Below are 22,189 nucleotides of genomic sequence, written 5' to 3'. Positions count from 1 at the left end.
AATGATTGGTGAGCAACTCATCTCCAAGACCCAGACATGCACCCAACTAATGCTGCTTGCACTGCAGCATTACTCTTAGCCAGAACATTTGAACAGGAGCCATTCCTCCCCACAAACCCAACAGGCTACAGTGTGAAATTAGATTTGAACTATCGCCAGTTGTGCTTAAAACATCACCAACTTTGCTTGATTTGTTTTTTAATAGCAGAACTGAGATACTTAATTGTTAAGTTGAACCTGGTGCAGAACTGTCTAACTTAGCACCAGTTTTGAATCCTTTCTGGAAGTGGAACCAAAAAAAAAACCCCCCAAAAAAAGCCTCTCCAATGTTTACCCTCATTTTATTTTGGTCTGATTCTTTCTTTTCAGCCGTCCTCTCATCACGGATCTTCTTTTTTTGACCTTCTTGGTTTTTTGAGCAGCAGCCACTTGAGACATTGGCAATTTTCACATAACTTTGTGTTTTTTCACCACCATTAGCAAACCGTTGTCTTCAGCTTGAGTGACTATTGCACACTGTTGCAGAAGAAGGATGTGAGCATCGTATACGCGATAGTGATTGACAGTGCAAAGACCCTCCTCCTGGCTCTGATTGGTTGTTTTTGAGCAGGAGCGGTTTATCTTTGCAAGTGGCAGTAGGACCACAGAGAGGAAGCTGGTGAACTTGATTTTTTCCACAGATCATCTCGTTCATATTCCACTGTCAGGACATGGTAACATATTTAACAAGTATGAAAGTAGATACAGATAACGATAGATTTGGTTGAGTGACGTCGCATACTGTGTGTTAAGTCTATAAGGATCTTACAAAGGCTCTCAATCACGAACTTTTGGCTGGCCACTGGTCAGTTTTTTGCTTTTTGGCAACTTTTTTTTAATATATATACTAAGTTTTGTTAGGACAGTGGTAAATTGTGACCGGTGTTCCTGGTTTCAGAAATACTCTTCCCTTTTTTTATATGTGGACTAAAAGTGGCATTTTAAAATCTTCTCCAGATGGAAGAAATTCTGTTTGTTCTCCGGTTACAAAATTCATGTTTCTGTTATGGCTCCTTGCCCATTTTTCGGACTACGTCTGCTTTCTGGACGGGGGAAGATAAAGAGGGTTTTATGTGAAGTATACTCTCATTCATATATTATTCCATTATGGGTTGTTTTCCTGCCTTTTTGCTTTTAGCATTCATGTCAGAAACTGTTTTGTTTCGCCAAACAGCAGCTCTCGTTTCCTTCTGTCATTTTACTCTTTGTCTGAGTCGTCTGAGTCATTTGATCATTGTGTTCATCCATGACTATGTTTTTCTTTCAGTGATCATGTATTGTGTATTGTACAGTTGTATGACGAACAAAAGGCAGCATCATCATAATAAAATGGAGGAAGGGTTTGAGCATACAGCAGAATAGTACTCATACAAGATTGTCAGAGTTGACACCTATTAAACACAGCAAATAACACAGGAAAGACAAGAGAGAGTTAGATTCTGAATACTCGCGAGGAGAACAGACAGAGATGTGCTTTCAGTTACAATCTCCTACCGCTCTGAAGCACATTTGCCTGCCCCTCTCTTTTTATTGTCTTTAGGATCCCTAATCACAGAGAGCGAGGTAACTCTAAAGGGAGGGGGACAGACACTTCATCACACAGTCACAGCGCCAAGATTATAGCTAACTAACAACACAATCTATCTCACACTAACTTATCTAGTTCCTGACCCAGGATCAAACAGGACAAGTTGTGAATCTTCACGGCGATGGTTTTATAGCTATCTGAGAGGTCAAAAGCAGGGCGTTCTGTGAAGAGCTGCTGTCTCTGCTCTTCTTCAGAGAGGCCCTCTGAGAAAGGAAATCAGAGTGATTAACAATACAGAAATGATAAACATTGTTACTTTAGCAAACTCTAAAAACCACCTGGGTGTTTTTTTTTTAACTATAATTCATAGTCATTTTAACAAATTGGTAACTGACTTAATACCTGAGTTTTCCCTTCTGTCATTGTCACAAACAAAAAGGTACAGTTTTGTTAAATTTTTTTCTTTTATAAGGTACAATTTTCTGTTTTGATGTTTATCTATGAACATTTCAGAAAATGTCTTTCCAATTTGTATATTTAATTGTCCAGAAACTAAATAAGAAACTAGACTTCTTCCTATGTTGTTTAATCCTGTAAACCTTGGAGGGAAAAATGTCCAGTGTGCCACAGAAACAGATTTAAAGGCAAAAAAGTGCAACATTGATGGTTGTTTAATATATTTTATCTTTCGTTTGTGTTTTGATCATTTTCTTATGGGTTATTTGTTAATTTGTTTGCCCATATCTGCTCATTTTTTATTTCCATTATTGTTTCTAAGGTATTGCCATATTAGTTTATTCCTTTATATTTAGTTTATTCTTGTGTTTGCTCTCTTGAATATTTGTATTTTTATTTATTTTTTTTGTAGATTATTGTCACGCTCTGCCCTGTCTCCAAGCTTCATGTCTATGGTAAGTTGATTCTCAGAAATTACAATAGTTGATGGGGTTTCTAAATTTTATCTCTGCACCTCCATGTCCATTGCAGACCTCCAGAAAGATACTTTCTCATTAGATTTATAAAACATATTACATAATTCATACGATTAAAAATGTCTCCGGTATGAGCAGCATGCAACCCGATGGACAGGAAACTCCAGAACAGAGCAGGGAGAGCCGGAGGAATCCAGTAAAGGTTGAACACTGGACACAATTTTTAGTAGACGAAAACTCGCCTAATCAAACAGTTCGGGCATCTCAAGGTATTTAGTGACCACATTTCATAGATGCAAATTTGAAGTTTTAAAGGCAATCATGTTTGATTATTTGAGCACCAGGCTTTTTTCCCCCTCCCATGATTCACTTCTGCCTCTAATCAAGAGCACTTTAGTGTTTGATCAAACTGGATGGGCCACCCAGTCAGTGTAAAACCGAGACACGGCATCACAACACTTGTTTTGACACGGTGCTGGATGTGGAGACTTTATCTCCGTGACTACGACATGGATTATATGTATCAGTTTCTCTACATGTTTTTCTCTCAGCTGAAAGTTATTTTTGTTGCTTGTTGTTAATTTTTCTTGGAAAACTTTAGATTATCTTTTATTATCTGACTCCAGAGTAAGTGTGACGTTCTTAACAGAAGAGTGTGAACAATGTTCCATACTAACTAGTTACATTTACACAGTTACATATACTTGAGTGATGTTTTGGAGAAAATTTACTTTTAGGAGTATTTTTTACTTGACTGTACCTTTAAGTTTTACTTGAGTAATTTTACTATGAAGTTTGGCTGCAGAGGGCGTCGCATTTCTCAACCACATGCAGGCCTGTTGCTGTTGACAATAAATCAGTTAATCGCATGATAAATTAAATCACACTCAACCATTTCTATTTGCATGATTTACCGTTTTTCTCTTTTCTCTCTTTCTACCAGAAACTGGATGACTTTTTGGTTGGTTTTTTTGGTTTCAACTGATCCTTTTTATTTTTTAAGGATAATTTTGTTTACAGAAACTTGATAATTCATTTTATTAGTTTTTTCCGTTGTTTTTTATTTATTTTTGAGTATTTAAAATGTCTTCCAGTTCCAGTGTTAAATGTTCATTAGAATTTAGTGTATTGATCTTTTATAATGTGTTCTCGCGTCACTGTTCCATTTCCATTATATTACTTGAAAATGGTCTCAAAACAACAATATTATCGTTTATCGTGATGACTTCTGGGACAATTTATTGTCCAGTAAGATTTGTTGTTGTGACAGACCTATCCACACGTTTTTGCCTTTGGGACAAAGGTGTGATAATTAAAGGTGCAGCATGCCATAACCCAGATTTGTCTTACAACATGACATGAGGAGCTGCTTAATCAGAAACCACACGGTGACGTTCCTGACACGTCTCTTACTCCTCCTGACTTTGTCTTGTATGGAGATGGTTGTGCGTGCTGAGGAACCGATGCAGGCTTTGCTGTGTTTACTGATTGACTGCTCTGTTGTTGTTGTTTTTTTCCATGTCTTCTCTCAGCAGAAGCATCAGAGCTCCTTGTGCTGAGTGGAAACTGTAATCTTCCTTAATTCAGAGAGGAAACCATTTTCACAGCGCAGTCCCTCCATCCATCATGCTAACCACATCCACTGCTGCATAATGCTGCATAATGTGAAGCCCAGTCTCACTCCTCTGGTCCTGCGAATCCTTCTTATTCTGCTGAAGATGGTGCATGTTCCTCTTAAAGGGGCAGTACCTCATTTCCCCCCAACTCTCTTTCCTTCTGAGGAGTTTGACTTTTTTGCAACCTTTTAAAAAGAATGTTGTCCTTCTCTGCTCGTTTTTCTAGTAGTCCTCCACCTTTCTGTGTTTCTTGATAGTAATGCAGACTTAAAAACAGGATAGCCAGTAAAAAATATTAAATTAGGATTTATTTATTTTGATTTCTTCTTATCGTTCCTCTGGTAACTCTGTGCTTGAGTGTCTCACTTGCACAGACACACTGCAAAGACACAAAATCTTACAAAGTATTTTTGTTCTAGTTTCTAGTGCAAATGTCTTAGTACACTTGAAATAAGACGACACCTACTTACAAGTACATGTTCATCAAGATATAGGAGCTCGTTTTAAGTCAAATATTCCTCAATATTGATTTAAAAAGTACTATTTCTACTGGCAGATTATTCCACGTATAACAAGACATTTCTCCATCTTATAAGTGAAATAATCTGCCAATGTAATTACCATTCTTTCATCAATATTAAGGAATTATTTACTTAAAACAAGTTCCTATATCTTGATGAAAATTTACTTGTAAGTTTTGTTGTTTCAAGGTTACTAGGATATTTGCACCAGAAACTAAAACAAAAATATTTGGTCATATCACCCTGGCAGTGCAGGCCTTGTTGTTTTTAGCTTCCAGGGAGGAAGATGCTGCCCCACACAATCTCTCCTCTCTGCCTCTTCCAGCATTTCCAGAATGCATTTGGCAAGTTTTTCATGGGTGCCTTCCACAAAATATGGCACCATTTCAGAGAGAAGCATCCTTTTTTTTTTTTGGTAATATGGATGTTATTGGAAAGAAGGATTGTCCCAACGAAAAAGCAATCAATCAAGCGCAAATTTCCTTACTTCTAAGAATGCATGTTGCTGCTTTTCTGTTTAGTATTTTCCTTCCACTGCTAAACAAAAGCCAGCCACCAATAATCCAGCGGGAGCCCCGGATCGACTGTTTGTGCTCTGTGGACACATAGGGCTGAGCTTTAGGCTGAGCACTTTCTCATCCTCTCCAATCTAGAGTTCAGACCGGACCGTAGCTTCATCCCCAGGCTCACCCTACGAATAAAGGCTGCTGACATCCAGGCCAGTACATACACATGCATAAACACACCCACACACACACACACACACACACACACACACACACACACACACACACTCACAAACTACAGCCAGACCCTTCCTGCAAACTCATTTCTCACGTTCTGCCTCAGTGTCATTCCGTCCGTCCGTTCTTTGTGACAGACACCTATTAGCCTGAATAATAACAATAATGAAAACGAAACACTCTGTAACAACTCCATGCAGAACCCAAGAACAAATTGTTCCTAAAACAATTACTGACAAATGCAATGAACCAAATTGCTTCCTGCATTTTCCACTCTGCAATAGACGCTTTGCATAGGTGGCAAATGACAGAAGATTGGGATTGGCTTCGATGACTAAAAATCACGAGAGGGGAAAGAGAAATCAAAACAGAAGTTGGTGTGTGTAGCAGTGAGCCACAGTCTGGGCTCCCAGGTCGAGGTGCTATTTACTCACATATAATAACAGACTTCAGGGGTCCACCGGGTGTAATTTGAAACCAAATTTAGGTTCAGTGGAGTGGAGCGGCTTTTTCCACCCTCAAGAAGGTGTAAATTTATTGTTGAAAACAGAAATGTTGCTATGTTGGTCTTATATTTATAGGTCAACGTATTCCATTTGCATTTGGAAAAAAAATATTTTTCTGCTCTGAAGTTAAGATTCACAGTACCAACCTCAAAATGCAAAACAGCTGCTACACGTATAAAACAATGTGACATATCTAGAGATACATTGCTTTATTTATACTTCTGATAATGATTATTGGTCACATAGGAAATGTATAAGCTACGAATGGTCAGTTTTACAGTCTTAATTCAGGAAACAAAATTTCCTGAATGTTAAAAAAAACATTGGAAATTAGATCAGGATGTGTTGAAAAGTCTCAAAGACAGATTATGAGGCCAACATTCTCACCTGCCAACTGAATTAAACTGAACCCGGTCTGGTTTAACTGCATTTCTATTATAAATGCATGTAAAACTTTGTCAATATTCAGCTAATATTGTAGAAACACAGTTTTGCAATTGTAGTGTTTTCATTAAATAAAAAACTCAACATCACATGGTTTTGTTTGCGTGATAAGTCTTTAAAAAAGCACGCCGCGCCATCATTCTCCTACCACTTCTTGTCGTGGTTTCTGCCAGTGGCAACATCTGATTGTTGATCATGTGACTTGTTTGATGCGAAAAAAGAATTTACGTTGCAGTTTTGCGAAGTAAACCAATTTTGATACAGCAAAAAAAAACTCTCATCCTAGCGCCAAAACATCTTATTGAAAAACCATATTTTTCAAAATTGCTGTGTTTCCATGAAGCAAATTTCTTTATTAAATGTCAAATTGCACTATAATATGGCCATTGAAGTCAATGACTCACTGCAATCTGCTGGGTTTCCTTAGACAGAAAACTGTTTAACTAATTTAAATAATTAACTGAGGTTCATGCACTGTTTGATAACTAGAATCAGTTGGATTGAAGTGATTTTATTATTTTTTTTTTTTTTGCATAGCGCATCTTTGTGACAGAGTTGTCATAAAGAGGAAACTCTTCACGAGTCTTATTTTAATTTTTTTTCACGGTAAAATGAAAGTAAAATATTAATTTCATTTTACTGAAAAATAAAATGAATATGAAGTTAAACTGAGAAACACCATTAACACTGAAACTGACCATGGAACACTGACCAGACTGAAAATGTATATCCTGCTTGTCTTATAATGTAATTCATTACTTTTCTATTCTGTTTGTGTTTTTCTCCATAAATGTCTGTAAATAGATGAGGCAGAATAAATTTCAGAACTGAAGATAAAGAAATATCTCATCATACCTTTTGGTAAAGATCTCTCGACAAGATTACGTAACATGACAGAGACATGAAATAAAGTTTTTCTCAGAAAAGAGATGGCGATCTGATTCTGACTTCTACCTCGATAAATAACGGATATAATGGCACACTGAACATAATAATTAGCCCCTTAATTCATATCTTAATGGGAGTTTGGCTTTCCTTTTTCAGCAAGCTAATTACAGTAAATCATAAGTGCTGCATATAGTACATGTTTTGCACAGGGTGACTCATTTGAAACACTTATCTCCTTTATAGCTGCAGCTCAGAAAGGTGGACAAGACAGCAGCAAACTGTATTTCAGAGCAGAGCAGAGTCTCCTCTGGGCTCCTCTTTAATCACAGTGGATTATGACAGCTTGGGTGTGTTTTGGTGCAACATAAAACTGATACATACCTTTTTTTTCCCACCTCAACTTCTTAAATGGTTTTGTCTTCAACTTTAGATCCCTGGAGCTTGTTGCGTTCGTGTTAGAGCGGTTTTCCGTTTGCCTCAGGGTGAAACTGGATTGTTTTTGATCGTGGGGTGAACTGAAAGTATGAGCAAGACTTCGACTTTCATGTGGAAGAGTTTCTCGTGTGAGTTTGACTTTTTTTCCGCTGTAGAACGGAACCGGCTGATAGGCGGAGATGTCAGTTCTCAGAAACGTGGACCAGCTTCGAGTTGAGTCAATACGAGGGTCAGGTCAGTCGCTTCTGTGCAACAAACAGCCATGAAGAACAATAAATGCCTAAGGCAATTATTAACAAAGTTAGTAATTTAGATTAAAATTACCAAGTCAATTCACCAACTGATTATCAGAAAATAAAAGCCAAATGGATTTCAGTCACAGTTATTATTTACTAAATCCTGCCTCATGACGCTAAAACAGATAAAGGATTGATGATCTCAAACATTAGGCACTAAAAAACATACATGGAATGAATATAACTTCTCTTCAATACACCAGCTTATAAATGAAATAATAAATAATTCAACTTTCCAGTTATTTGATTGGCAAGCTCCCGATGAGCTAATAACACTCACTCTAAACGACTAAGTAAAAATGAAGGACATTTAAAATGGACAAATAAAAATAATAACCAATAAAAAAAAATGTAATGATGTCACAGTTCAGTATGAACTGAATGTTGAGAAACCAGGTTTATTCTCTAAGCTGGCTTTAAACTAATTAAGATTAGTTTCCACCAAAAATCTGCTGCTCTCCTCGCGAACGCCACAAGATATATTCTTGTATGTTTTAAAAAATATATTATGTTATCAACATTTGGTGAGGGTCTGCCTGTAACATTGAGTTTGTTTGAGCTGCAGATACAGACTTACTATCTGACCCACCTGTTTGTATTTCAGCTAACAGCTGTCACAAACCTTAAAATGCATCAAAGTAGCAACAGGTAAGATTTAGCCATTGTTGTACCCAAGGGAGAAGTCAAGCATTCCTTAAACAACTTGAGCCACAGACTGCAGAGAGGAACGCTGTCTTCAAGGTTGTTTTATGACTAAGAAATTCCACAATTTAATCAGTGAGTGTATTAAATATGAATATGAATATATATAAACACTTGTCTGAAGTACATATGGGTGTTTTAGAAATGGACTGAAGTGGCTTTCAAAATGTCGTTTTTGTTCCTTTTTACTTTCAGCCTTCTGTCGCTGAACTTAGTGGGTTTGTTCTAGTGAGAGCTTTGATTTCGGACTAAAAGCAAACCGATATTGGCTCATGGTTTGTAAAGTCTTTTCAGATACATCTCAAAACATAATTACAGGTTCAAGAAAAGAGGCTTTAGTGGGGGCTGGAGTCCAGCAGAGGTCAGTTTTTCACGGTCTTTTATCTTGGATATCAAAGGATCTCGTTGACTTCAGGTAACAATTAGGATGGCGTTCCCACTGCCTCCACTCTCCCTCTCCTTCTGTGGGCAGAGCAACCTCTCAGTTCTTTCCAATTAATAATGAAGTCTGCACGTGCTGGTGCCTGTCCTTACACTGACATCCAGCCTTATGATGACACCCGGCCATTAAAGCGGTTTTATTTGGTCTCGGTTCATCCACTTAAATGATTTATGCTTACAAACATACTTTGCCTCAACTTTCTTCTTCTGCTTCACATCTCCCAGAACAGTTCTTGATGCTTTCATTCCACTTCAATCTGCTTCAAGCCACTTGGTCTGAAAACCCCTTGTCAGACACAGATTTTATTTTGCTACCCAAATATGGCAAATGTATTATATGCATTATAAGCATAAAGTCATTAAAATAGGCAAGAAGTGACTAAAGACAAGTTTCTTAACCATAACACAATCAACAGCCACTTGGCAGCAATTCAATGCATTTAGACATCTAGATGATAGGAAGACAAGTGTTTCAGAAACTGCTGATCTACTGGGATTTTCACACACAACCATCCCTCAGGTTTATAGAGAACGTCCCAAAAGAGAGAAAACATGCAGTGAGCAGCGTTTATGTGAGCAAAACATTCAGAGGTCAAACGAGAGAGCAAACTGGTTTAATAGGAAGGCAAACATTTCTTGATGCTCATCTCTGAATGAAGAACATGTCTGATGTGAAAGCAGAATAGCTACAGCTGTGGAAGCACTCCTAATAGTTCACAATGGGAAACTGAGGCTACCAGACATACACACAGACTACCCAAAGTTGGACATTAACAGACTGGATAAAGGGTTCCTTGATATGAAAAGTCTCGATTTCAGCTGGGACATTTACCAATTAGCACAGGGATGGCCAGTGGGGGGAGCTGTTCCCACAGAGGGAATCCGAGCTGCTAACACATGAAAGATTACATACAATATGGCGCAGGATGATACCTCCTTGGCATGCGGGGAGCAGCAAGTTGACACTCTGTGTAAGGTGCTCTTTTACACTCGATGCAATGAAATGTAGCAAGAGGAAGTCAGGCTAAATAAGAAGCTCTCTCATCTTGACACCAATGTAACTGTAATTAATTGTCAAAATCCTAAATATGTCAGTTTGGGTTCTGTAAAAGGTGTTACTTTGACGTCTGATCGTGCCACCGCAATCCCTCATCAGCAAGCTAACCACACGACAGTAAAATTCTACTTTTTGGAAATCAGTCAGTTTTGCTCTGAAGTTTGGTAATAACCAACAGCAGTAAAGTGTTTTTTTCTCTTTTTTCAGCCTTGTGGTTGTCAGTCCAGGGGGATAGTTTGTTTGGGACATTTTGGGACATGTTACAGTAGCTAAAAGGCCATCTAAAATATTAATTCAGGCTAATGCATCACAGAACAACCCCTCTGTAGCCATAGCATTACTGACTCATGTCATCGTTTTATTATTTATGCATTTCATCCCTCCTAGGTATGAGGTGCCAAAAGCAGATCTCCAATGATTTTGTTCTTGGGCCATTTTTCCTTCTTCCACATGTTGCCCTTCTTTGACATCTGTCTCCAGAACTCATTGCCACATGTTCCTTGCTTGACCTTTCGTTAGCTTGCCTCTGGAGTTTCACCTGAGAGCCTGATGTTGTTTGGTAGTTTATGTTGGGTTAGCCCATTCTTTCTTTGTGATTTCTGCCTCTACTGAGGATTGACGTGTAACAGATCTTGCCCTGACAGCATCTGTTGCCAGAGGAATGTCTGGATTTTTCTATTTGAGCCTTCGTTTGTCCTCCAGGACAGCAGTACCGAGTTGAGCAGTAGGATCTCGGTGGGTCAGGTTCACCTCTCTGGATGCCCTGACATTGTTGAGCTCGCTTGTTGGATCCTTGTCTGACATTTGCTTTGGTTCCAACTTGCTGGACAATGACGCTGCTGTCCAGGTAGTTGTGAGACAGACCTTCCTCCAGAAGACTTCAGCTAAGGCTCATTGTTTGGTGCTATTGAAGTTGATCCAAAGCATTTTGGTCTTCATGTACATAAAAGAAAAGATTAAATTCAACCTTCCCTGCCTCCACCAAATGATTACCACCAGTATTCTATTTAAACTAAAATGGCAGTAAAATATGTTTTATTATCTTAATTTCTCATCCTGGAAAATTGACTTTTTCTGATAAAGCAAGAAGACTGTTACTCTGTAACTGGGAATATGTCATAGTTTTTCATTAGTTTCAGAAGAAAGACTTGACTGTTGCACTCTTTGTGGAGACTTAGACTAACTCTTCAAACAGCAGCCGTTTAACAATGGATTCTGTATTTTCATTGTCTTTATTTATACACCCAGGCAGATGTATGAAATGATTAAGCTTGTTATCAGGTATAAGATTTACTGTCAAAACTACTTTTAATAGAAGCCACCTTTGCATCCTTTGCAGATATTTATAACATCTTGGAATCATATCTCTCCTGCTGTGGCGGCTTTAATTTTTCGAGAGCACGTTGGAAACAGTGTTGAAGTTTGGAATTTACAGTAATGTTTTTACACTTAGTCATAATGATGTTATGTTTGAATGCAAAATTAACATGAAGCTACTTAAAAATGATTGTATTTGAATTAGCAGAGTAGCTTACTGTCCGAACAAACACTATGATCCTGCTGGTCACTGCTGAGTGCGACACACGAGAGGGAAACTCATGTTTCTCATGTTTCCCTCTCATGTGTGTCGCACTCAGCAGTGACCAGCAGGATCATCGTGTTTGTTCAGGACAGTAAGCTACTCTGCTAATTCAAATACAATACAATTCAAGTGCTTCACTAAATGAAAGGCATCATATAAATTAATTACATGCATACAGATGTTTTCAAGCCTTTATTTCAGTTAATAATTTTATTTGTTTCACATACAAAAAATTATTAACATATATTAATATTAGATTGTGAGGAACGCTGAAGTCATGTCCCACATTGGACCACAACTGACACAAAATATTCATTAAGATGCATGGAAAAATTGTTTGCACATATAGAAGTTCCTATGACAGATTATTATTATTATTATTATTATTATTATTATTATTATTATTATTATTATTATTATGTTAGAGCCATTGTGGATAGAAAAAAGGAGAGTAATTTTCAGGCAAAAAACTTACACATTTTGAGATCAGTCTAAGGAATTTTCTAGAAAAAACTTGGAAAGTCCAGAGTTTGAAAAATCAAAGACTTACTACAAACCCCCCCCCCCCCCCCAAAAAAAATCATATTTTGATATTAAACTCAGAGATGAAAATGTCTGAGTTTCAAAAGCCAAAAATATTCAACTTCTGGGAGTTTTCTAGTGTATTTATGTGGCATTAAGGGATGATGGCGGCCCTCAATCTCTGTGGGCAAAACGACAGAGGAAGCCTTTCCTGCTGCTCATGGTCAGATGGTGGCGCCGGTGCCTGGTCACATTGACATCACCACTGTATGAATGTGTGAATGACTGAAGGCCATAGAGCTTTGGGCTCCTAAGGACTCCATAAAGCGCTATGCAAGTACAGGCAATTCATCATTTATGTGTGGGCATTTCTTCTGACAGAACTTGTTGATTTGTTGCCTTAATTAATTGATGAACATGTAATATGGTGTATTCACACTGCAAATTATGGAAGTATGAACTTTGATCTAAAATACATCATTGATTCATTCTTAAATTTGTTCATCTACAATCATTGGAAAGAGTCGCAGATTCTCTTAATGTCTGATATGAACAATACAATAAATAGAACATAATGATTCATAGCTAACAAAAACATTAATTTTACTTCACGTTAGCATACCACAGACTGTCGGCAGTCTGTGTTGGGAAGTTTCCTGGCATTGACCCTTTGACCTCTGCGTAGACTGTCTCCTGATCCTGCGCTGGAAAAGAGGAAGCTTCAGCTGTCTTTCTGATGATGTTCACTTCTCCATAATGAAGTTCTCCTTCTGTTTTGTTGGCCTTCCGAACATCAGCCTCCAAGCCTGTTTGACTCTGTGGGAAATAGTAAAATATGTGTTTTTTCACGAAACGTCAGGGCAGTGCTGCACTTAAAATGAACACCTCCTCACCAGTGTCTGCTGCGGAGTCGCATGTTTGGACCTAAAACCACTGGAAGACATTGAAGAGCTGTCAGAGTGTTTCTACTGTGCTTCAAGTTAAAACACAACTAAAGAGAGTCTAAACCAATCTGAAGGAAACGCTGGAAGATAAACATCATTATATTCACATCAGATTAGAATCCAGAAAGTGGAGAATGACGACAAAACTAACCAATAACAAAGAAAAGAAAAAACAAGATGCATTTTTTCAGAAAGAAAGTTTTAGATATACACAAAGTGGATATAAAGGGTTTGACAGTTCAAAAACAAAGCTACTTTTTTATTATTTATTACATTACTTAAATCGACACTAGTTTTGTTACTTAACATCAGAACTACGGTTTCTATCTACTATCAAAAGTTTTTATCTAACTATCAAAAGTTCAATTACAAGTTTACGTGTACATCACATTTCAGCCACATTCAGGTCAAAGATGAAAACATCAGGCAGTCACCAGTTGTGAAACATCAAGCAGTAAATATTGCATTTTGTCAGATGCCATCACCAATCACCATGGCAACACGGAAAACGTCACTAGTCCACTGAGTGTAATCCATAATTCATTTAAACATATTTCACTTTTAAACAACTGTGTTTTAATTTCAATGCTATTATCTCGCGATTTTAGCATTTTCTATTGCTACAAAAAACATTACACATTATAATTAATTCATTGCAAAAATCCATTTTAGTAACAGTGAAGATGCTTTCTTATCAGTTTAGTTTGACGACCGAATTGATGGGAATCGACTCCACTCAATGCAGATGTGAAGCAGGTCTACTAAAAATTAACTTGGTAATTCGGAAGAAAGCAACATTTTTTAGCATTATTTTGGTCCATAAAGTAATCGTATCCCTGTCAGTAAAAACATAAAAAAGTGCAGTTTATTTCACTCAGCTCTTATAAAGAAGGCAAGAAATCCCCAGAGAATTTATACAGAAGTGCTCTTCAAAATAGCTTTTTAAAAACACACTTCTATAATTTTGAACAAAATTAAACGGCATGATTTTAATTGTGCTACTCACCAAACAGACATGAAAAGGCAAACGATAAGGAAAGTGGCCACTGATGTTCCCACTGTGATTGGCACAACGCCTGCTATTCAGCAAACATGTAGGTCAAAACCAGCCTCTTGAAGTCTCATTTTAAACATGTAGGCACAATCTGGTGTTAAATATTTACCTCGGAGACCAACATGGATCACAGATGATCTGCTGTGACCCAGACGGTTGGCAGCCACACAGTAAAACTCCCCCCCCCTCAGTCGCGTTGAAGGTGTAAACCGAACCCACGGACACGTTGGCGCCTCCATGTCTGCTGATCCTGAACCAGGTGAAGCTGGGCGGAGGCCAGGCTCTGCTGCAGCAGCTCAACTCCACCCTGCTGCCTGCTGATACCAAACCTGACGACGGACTGACGGAGGCCCGGGTGTTTCTCGGCACATCTGAGGAAAAACGGGACACGTGCGTGAACTTTACTTATCAGAAATGTAAAAAGCTGTTACACGCTGACAAGATCGCTTAGATCAGGGGTGTCAAACCCATTTTCATTTCAAAAATCGGAATGTTCTTAAAGTGCCAGTTGCACCAGAATATATTGACAAAACTAATTAAACTGTTAAAATATCAATAAATAGCTGTTCCTCCAGGATTTTGATTGTTTTAGTGTTTTGTTGCAATCAAAATTGCAGATTTCGTGGAGATAATTTTGAAATATTTGCAAGGCATTTTTACGATATTTGCGCTAATTTATGATGTTGAATGTGACTGTTTATTACTTGCCGTATCAGTTATTGACTATAACTTGACATCAAGAAAAAATGTGGAGCTTTGTTGACTTAGTGTGAATTTTTTCAGATTTGTGAAAAACTGGATGGCCTTATTGATGTAACGTGGAGTGGAGAGGGCCACATAAAAAGCTACGGCGGGCCAGATTTGGCTCCCGGGCCTCGAGTTTGACACCTGTGGCTTACATGGAACACTGAGAGTCACTTCTGCCTTTGCCGTCTTGTTTCCTCCATTCACAGGATATCCGGCAGAACAGCTGATGCTGTAGCCGTTGTGTGCGTCTGACAGAATGACGGTCTCTTGGATTTTAGTTGTAAAGGTTCCATCTGGGTTTTTCTCTGTTTGTCCGAGGGAGTGTTGTTGAAGGTTCCAGGTGAGTTCAGGAGGTGAGTGTGGACAGGGAGTGAAGGCTGAGCAGGTTACAGTGACAGACTGATTCTCCTCCAGATCACCAGAGATGTTAAGGCTGGGACTCCACGGAGAGTCTGAGGTTTCACATTAAACCAGCAGGTTAAAAAGTGAAAAATACAGTAAAATATGTACAATGCACTCTTAGCAGTTATCAGTAGTTTTGAAATATAGCTCACTTGGTCCAAACAGGAAATATACACGACTTTACAGAAGTCAAGAACGGTCATACTTGCATACTTTCTCCGTGGTTTTCCTAAGATAATGAATTAACTTCTCTGTGGTTTTCTTGATAAAATGACTTAATTTTCCAATGGTTTTCTCAAGATAAGTTGACAGGTTAATTAACGGATGTTTTTCTTGAGATGCAGAGTTAATTTCTCGTTTTCTCGATAACAAGAATCTCAAAAAAACCTTAGGAGAACAAGTATGTGCCAGTATGACCCCTCTGGGCTTCCTTACAATTTAGTGCAACTGTTCTACTTTTTTTATGTTGGCAAGTAATTAGCTATTAGTTTGTCATTGAAACATTTTTTGTCTTGAAAAATATCTGAAATAATATTCTCATCCTCAAAATGGAAATTCATAATTGGCATGAAAGCTGTTATATTTTGAAATGTAAACAAAAACAGAAGCTTTGTTGTTTTTTTTCCTAACAAAATTGCCTTTGACAATTATCTCATGAGAGGCTCCCATCTTATTTCCCATCAGAACAACAAAACGCATTGGTTGAATATAAATGATCTTAAAAATGTCAGGGGTGTGAACATTTCTGAGTAACACTGTAGTATTAACAAGCCAAAACATTCTTACCTCTTACTCTTATCTGAAGAGGATGACAAAAAGCTGTTGCCTTGAATGGCCTGTTCTCAATTCGGAGAACATAATCTCCTGTATAACTGGAGTTTAAATCAGGAAACAGAGTGGTGCAGTTTTTCTCACCCAGGTTTCCAATAATTTTCAGTGGATATAAGTTAACTGACTCTCTGCTGTTGAAAATAGTTTTTTGTTTAGATTTCCAAAGTGCATAGGTTGCTCTTGTAAGGTTAGATGTGGAGTTGAAGCTACATGGGACTTGTAAACAAGATCCACTCAGTGCTTCGATCTGCCCAGGTACGTTAACAATGAGCGCTGGAACGGGACAATAATCACCTGTAGACACACATTAATGATGTCAATAATGTGGAGCAAACTTCCCCTGGAGATACATTTCATGATGTAGAAACTGCAGTTCAGCTGCAATTTGTTAAACAATATCATGATCTAATATTTTAGACTAGAATTGATTCATGTGATGCCTCCAAATGAACAAACAGCTAACCTGGATGGAAGAAGACACTCAGTAACATGTTGACTGTCAGCATCTTCTCCAGCAGAGCTGCCATCAGACTCTCTCAGTTCCTCGTCACTTCTAGACCAGACAAAAAGATCAGAAAATTAGGGTTTAATATTTGTGCTTGAATGAATGAAGCGTAGGTTCCACAAATTATTATTTTTGAATTTTGATAATAATTTGAAGACAAGAACCTGTTTAAATAAATTAATAGTTTTTTTTTAAGTAAGAAGCCACATAGTTTTTAGATTACAAATTTAGATTAAAACCTGCAAATATTTTCTCATCTGCAGCAGAAGGTAAAACAGTTCAAGCATTTACCTTAATTTAATTATGTGACTTTCAGCTGATGAGCAGCAGGTCCAGGTTCTAACTTCTCTGTTTAAAAAGCAGTTTGTCAAAAACAATGGCTGTACTTATACTGTCTTTTTTAAAAGAGGATGTTTCATTTGTTGATTTGGTTGCCAGAATATCTGTCAGCTACTGCAAACATTAACTCATTGCCTTCCATAATGAGGAACAGTTTGAATATTTAGGCATGAAATAGGCAGAGGTTGTTTTTTTGTGTGTTTTTTTGTTGTTGTTGTTGTTCTGTCTGCTTGGGGATGGATGCTATACGTTTGGTTTGGTTTGCGTATCATAAGTGGTAAAGTAGTAAAGTTAGTTTAATTTTTAGCCCACATAGCTAAGCTTCTTTGAAGACACAGCAGCTAGTGAAGCTAACAAACATGATTTGGATGTATGTCATTGCAAAATATCAGAGTAAAAAGAGAACAGCTGCTAGGTTTAAACCTAGCTAGCTTATTGCTGTAAGAAGCTAGTTAGATTTAGTAAGACTTGATTTCTGGTTTTGATGCACAGTGAGGTGGTAGTTAGCACCAACTAGCGTCACAACTACAAGGTGCATGTGATGTGATTCCCTCAACATTTATGGCAAGATAACTAGCAACACTGAATTTTCCTTTAAAGGGACAGTATTATGCAAAATCAACTTTTTTAAATTTTATATCATGTATTCCCTCATCCAAAACACCTGGACACCTGGAGTGTTGCTTTGATTCTTCCATGCACGTTTGACAAATCCTTTAATCTTCTGTGGCAGCCATTCAGCTGTGCAAAACGCTGTTACTTGGTGTGGACCTGATTACCTCCCTGAGCTCCTTCAGACTAGCCAGTAGCAATTAGCAAACACCTGGTGGAACTGTGCATCTGCTGAGGTCTTTATACAAGCTACTTCTTTCTGCAACGAACATAAAAATCCTATAGCTAAAGATTACTACTGTATGCAGTAAATAGTTTACGCACTGAATTTAAACAATACCTTCTTAATTATATCAATGCTTACACATTTATTTACGAATATGTATGTTAGAATAAAGCTTTAGGATCAATGTCTTGCCTAGAAACACTTTGATATGTGTTTGTGGAACACTGAAGTTGAACTCAATGCACAATAATAAAACTCATTTTTCCTCAGAACACTGCAAACCTCAGTAAAGCGGTTTTACTGATTCCATCCATCTGGTTATTGCATGCCCAGTTTTTGTGATGATAGTTTTGCTTCCAAGCTTTGTGTATAAACATGGTGCATATGTACAGTTGGCAGGAAATTCACTCCCTCGCAGCATATGCAGGCAATGCTTTGGACGAGCCGCATTTAATTACTGCCAATTCCAGCGTGGGATTATATAATTGCATAACATCAGAAAATAAAAACATTCATGAGATCTTTACTCTTCACCTGGACCTTGGAGAATAATTACGGGAAAAAGAGCAATACTCCGTAAAGGTTAGCCTCAGAAACAGAGCGGCGTCTTGTGCTTCATGTGAGCCAAGGAGAGCAAAGAGGTGAAAGCAACATGGGCTTAATGCCAAAGTTCTGTGAAAATCGAAATGGAACAGCTGTGTGTGAAACGTTGAACCTGAATACGTGAAGGAGTACACTGCGAAAATCAAAACACGAGTCAAGAAACTCTTTAGGCAATAATAAATGTGGTAGAAAGTTTGAAGAAATGCAATTTTAAAACAGACCTGAGTTCAAATGGAGATATGAAGCGCAAAAGGCAACAAAAAGTTTTTGATTTATCCATTCCTATTTAAAAGTTGGATCCTACTCAAGCAATTTATTCAGCATTCTTCAGAAGTTTTTGTCCTGGTTGAAAAAAAAATTCTCCCACGCCACTTTGCATAATGCAACATTGAAGAATTAAGTTTACAACCAGTTAGTGTAGATAAAGTTCTTCACCGCTTGTCTATGAAGACATAAATATATGTTCCTCTGGATTCAAAGACTTCGTTTCACCCTGCAGTCCCTTCATATAACACAGTTCTGAGTTTGCACGTTACAAAGGTGCACAGCAGAAAGTAGTTTCATGTTGACAAGCAGGATGATAAATCAGTTTTTATTAACAGAAAAGAGCAGATAATTCAAGTTCAGTTCAGTTCAGTTCCTTTATTTTGCCCCAAGGGGGAAATTTGTTTTTCAGTCAGGCATTTCAAACAAAGGCTATCCCAGTTATCTTGTTTCACTGTAACAATTTTGCTTAGGCACTTTTAATTCTGAACACGTAAGTTTCAAAACATAGAAAAAGTTAATACAGATTCAATAAAAAATACTTATAAAAAAGATTCATGGTCCTTTATGCTTTATACCATTATACTATTCTAAACATTTTCAGCATTAGCTGTGTTTTCATCAATGTTGTTTTTTATTTAAGTGTTGCATTAGAAAAGGTTGATGGACAAGGTCAAACTTTGAACTAACGTCCTCAGTTTTGCAGAACAAAAAAAAGTTTTAAGCTCGCTTTGCTGCAACAAAATGAAATGACATGTTGTAGCTTCCCAAAAACATTCACCTCAGACGTGGGTCCATTAAACAGACTTTTTTTTTTATAGGAATAATTTTATGCAAAGTTCAGTGTAACACAAAATGCTTCATAAAGGTTAAAAAACAGGGAAACAGACATTTAACCTCCAGAGTGGCTTAAATGATTAAATCAAGTAAAGAAAAGTACAAGACGGGAAACGCAGTCACATGAACTAGATTAGCAGAGAAACTCTTGAGATAAAGAACTTAGATTTAGAAAAAAAACACTAAAAGTAAGACCATACATACATAATCTACAATAGCAAACAGCATTAATCTTAAAGCAGGAAACTGTAAGATAGGATAGGAGACAATAAAAAGCTATAAAGGTCATACTGAATGGAAGGTTTTCCTCCAGTAACCAGAGAGCAGGTCATTTGCAACGTCCTCAGTTTCAAATTGAATTTAAGGTGCTGTAAAATATTACTATATTTACATGTTATGTATGTTTTAGTTTTCTTGCTCACGATTGATTTGCAGAAACAATTTTAAAAATGATTCGTCCAAGTCTTGAATACTGTTTTATATTCCCTGTAAAAGTTCAACTGTTTAAACTTTTTTTTCTTTTACCTTTTAATTATCATTAAGGATTTTTGTACACCGTGCTTTCAAAGTGTACTCATGTTTTTCTTGTGGAAAACAGAAACTTTCCGGAGATTGATGCTGAAACCCGGCGGCTCGGCTCGGCGCTCTGGATGTGCGGCGGTAATGGATGGAAGACTTTTAAGAGGTGAGGCATGTGAGAGGTGGTGGGGGTTGCTCATGTGTATTTATGTTCCTTTTTGTATGTGGCTCCATGCGTTCGCTCAAGGGTTCTTCATGAAGCCAGAAGAGAGCGTGAAAAAACAGGCAAGAACACTGGGAACGCTTCAGATGAAGATCAGAGGGATGGATTTACTCCCAACTTCTAAAACCCAACCCTGTTCTGAAGAGCCTCCTCTTCATTATGTCCACTAGCCTCCTGTCCTCTCTACATTTTTCTCTCTTGTTCACTATTTATTTACTTCTGTTTGTTCTGTTTCTATATTAAGAAATTATCTTCTATTCTAAATCTTGTTTTGTACTTCATGCACCACTCCAGCAGGTCTATTTCGTCTCTGATTTAGTTTTCTTGCTCTCCTTTATTTCCAGAAGGACAAAATAATCTTTTGTAATATTTGATTTCTTTTGCATCCATTGTCTGTTTGTACTTGACAAGTTGTCTCTTATTCTGTAATTCCTGAGAGCCAGTTGAACTTTTTGTCATTCCCTCTCCACTGTTTGTGGCTTTAAAGGCAAACTAATTAGTTGCTTTACGGTTAAATTGCACTAAATTTCCACACTGGACTCTGATGGGACCTGCTAATGTGCCTATAAATCTGTATTGTTGCTTTATGCAACATGTGATAATGGAGGTGCAAAGCTGTCACAATTATATGGCTCGAGATAAATAACCAAATGGTTAAAAAGTATTAAAATCTCTTTGCTTTGGGTGCACAGCAAATGTACACACGGGGGTGAGTACATTTGCTGATACTAGCACAATATTCACTACCAGTGAATTTTACATGAAACAGTCCACATAAAATACAGCAAATAGGTTGCTTTATTTTTTTAATATTATTAATGTTAGCTTATTGAAATGTCTCTCACCACCAGCAAGTCACAGGCAACATGCAAAATACACATGAAGCAATCCAGACTTCTAAAAAAATGCTATGTTGTTGCATTTTGTTCAAACTGCAGAATATAACTTTAATTAAAAAAAAATGTTTTTTTCATATTTGTTAAAGCTGTCACCATGTCATGACAGTTTGCTATGAAACAGATAATCTGGGAAAAGATCAATCTTCTCCACCTCCTCCCAGAGCTGCTAAAGTAATGCACCGTTCTGACCAAAACAACCAATCAGAACCAGGAGGAGGGTCTTAGCGCTGTCAATCAACCTCATTCACTTACTTCAAGAGGGGCTAATGGAAGATTTTATAAAGATTGTTTGAATTTCTGTGAGTAATAAATACATAGTTTTTGTTGTGTAATTGTAAAGAGAGTCGAGAGACAGGAAAAATCCCTGGAATTAAGCCAACTAGCTCGTCACTGAACACAATGTTGCTCGCCTTTTTCACTGGGCTCTAACTCTGGTATCAGGGTTAGAGCTGCTGCTGATTGGTTTGTCTGTTGATAAGTGTGGTAAGAGGTACAGGGACATGTTAAATATATGAATATGATGTTAAATTATTTCCTTCACTCATTAAATGCTAATGAAATGGAGGTAAACAGTAGTCTGTAGCTAAGCTAATTATGTAAGTGGTTGATAATCTCACACAGTCTACTCACCTCTTGGAGAAAACCTGGGTTATAAATGGACACTCTTGTCTTTCTCTCTCTCTCTCTCTCTCTCTTTGAAAACCTGATTTTATTATTTTTCTAGGCAGCATAGTAGCTGCCACAGTTGCTCTTGTCTTCTACTGACTGCTGCTGAACACTGTTAAGCGCGCTAAGCAGGAACAAACCATTTCAGGCAGATACAGGCGGTAACATTTAATTTTTACTGATAAAACTATTTTCAAAACACTATATGATAAATTTTGTAATTGACAATTTTGTAATATGTTCCAGGAAAATAGTCCCTACAATGC

General features: G+C 37.5%; 1 pseudogene across 1 annotated transcript; it reads right to left on the bottom strand.

Annotated features, from left to right (window-relative positions):
• Positions 1–11,909: 11,909 nt before the first annotated feature.
• On the bottom strand, positions 11,910–17,258 carry LOC106912575 (B-cell receptor CD22-like; annotated as a pseudogene). The gene is made up of 8 exons (XR_015764295.1): positions 17,027–17,258; positions 16,694–16,783; positions 16,186–16,524; positions 15,150–15,449; positions 14,360–14,621; positions 14,203–14,272; positions 13,146–13,185; positions 11,910–13,068 (listed from the first exon to the last, which is right to left on the bottom strand). The product of XR_015764295.1 is annotated as a B-cell receptor CD22-like (transcript).
• Between the last annotated feature and the right edge of the window lie 4,931 nt (positions 17,259–22,189).

This window comes from Poecilia mexicana, unplaced genomic scaffold (assembly GCF_051168715.1).
Source record: "Poecilia mexicana isolate PSO_F unplaced genomic scaffold, ASM5116871v1 scaffold_9, whole genome shotgun sequence".
In the NCBI taxonomy this organism is placed as follows: Eukaryota; Metazoa; Chordata; class Actinopteri; order Cyprinodontiformes; family Poeciliidae; genus Poecilia; species Poecilia mexicana.
This window is presented reverse-complemented; position numbering and strand designations above follow the sequence as displayed.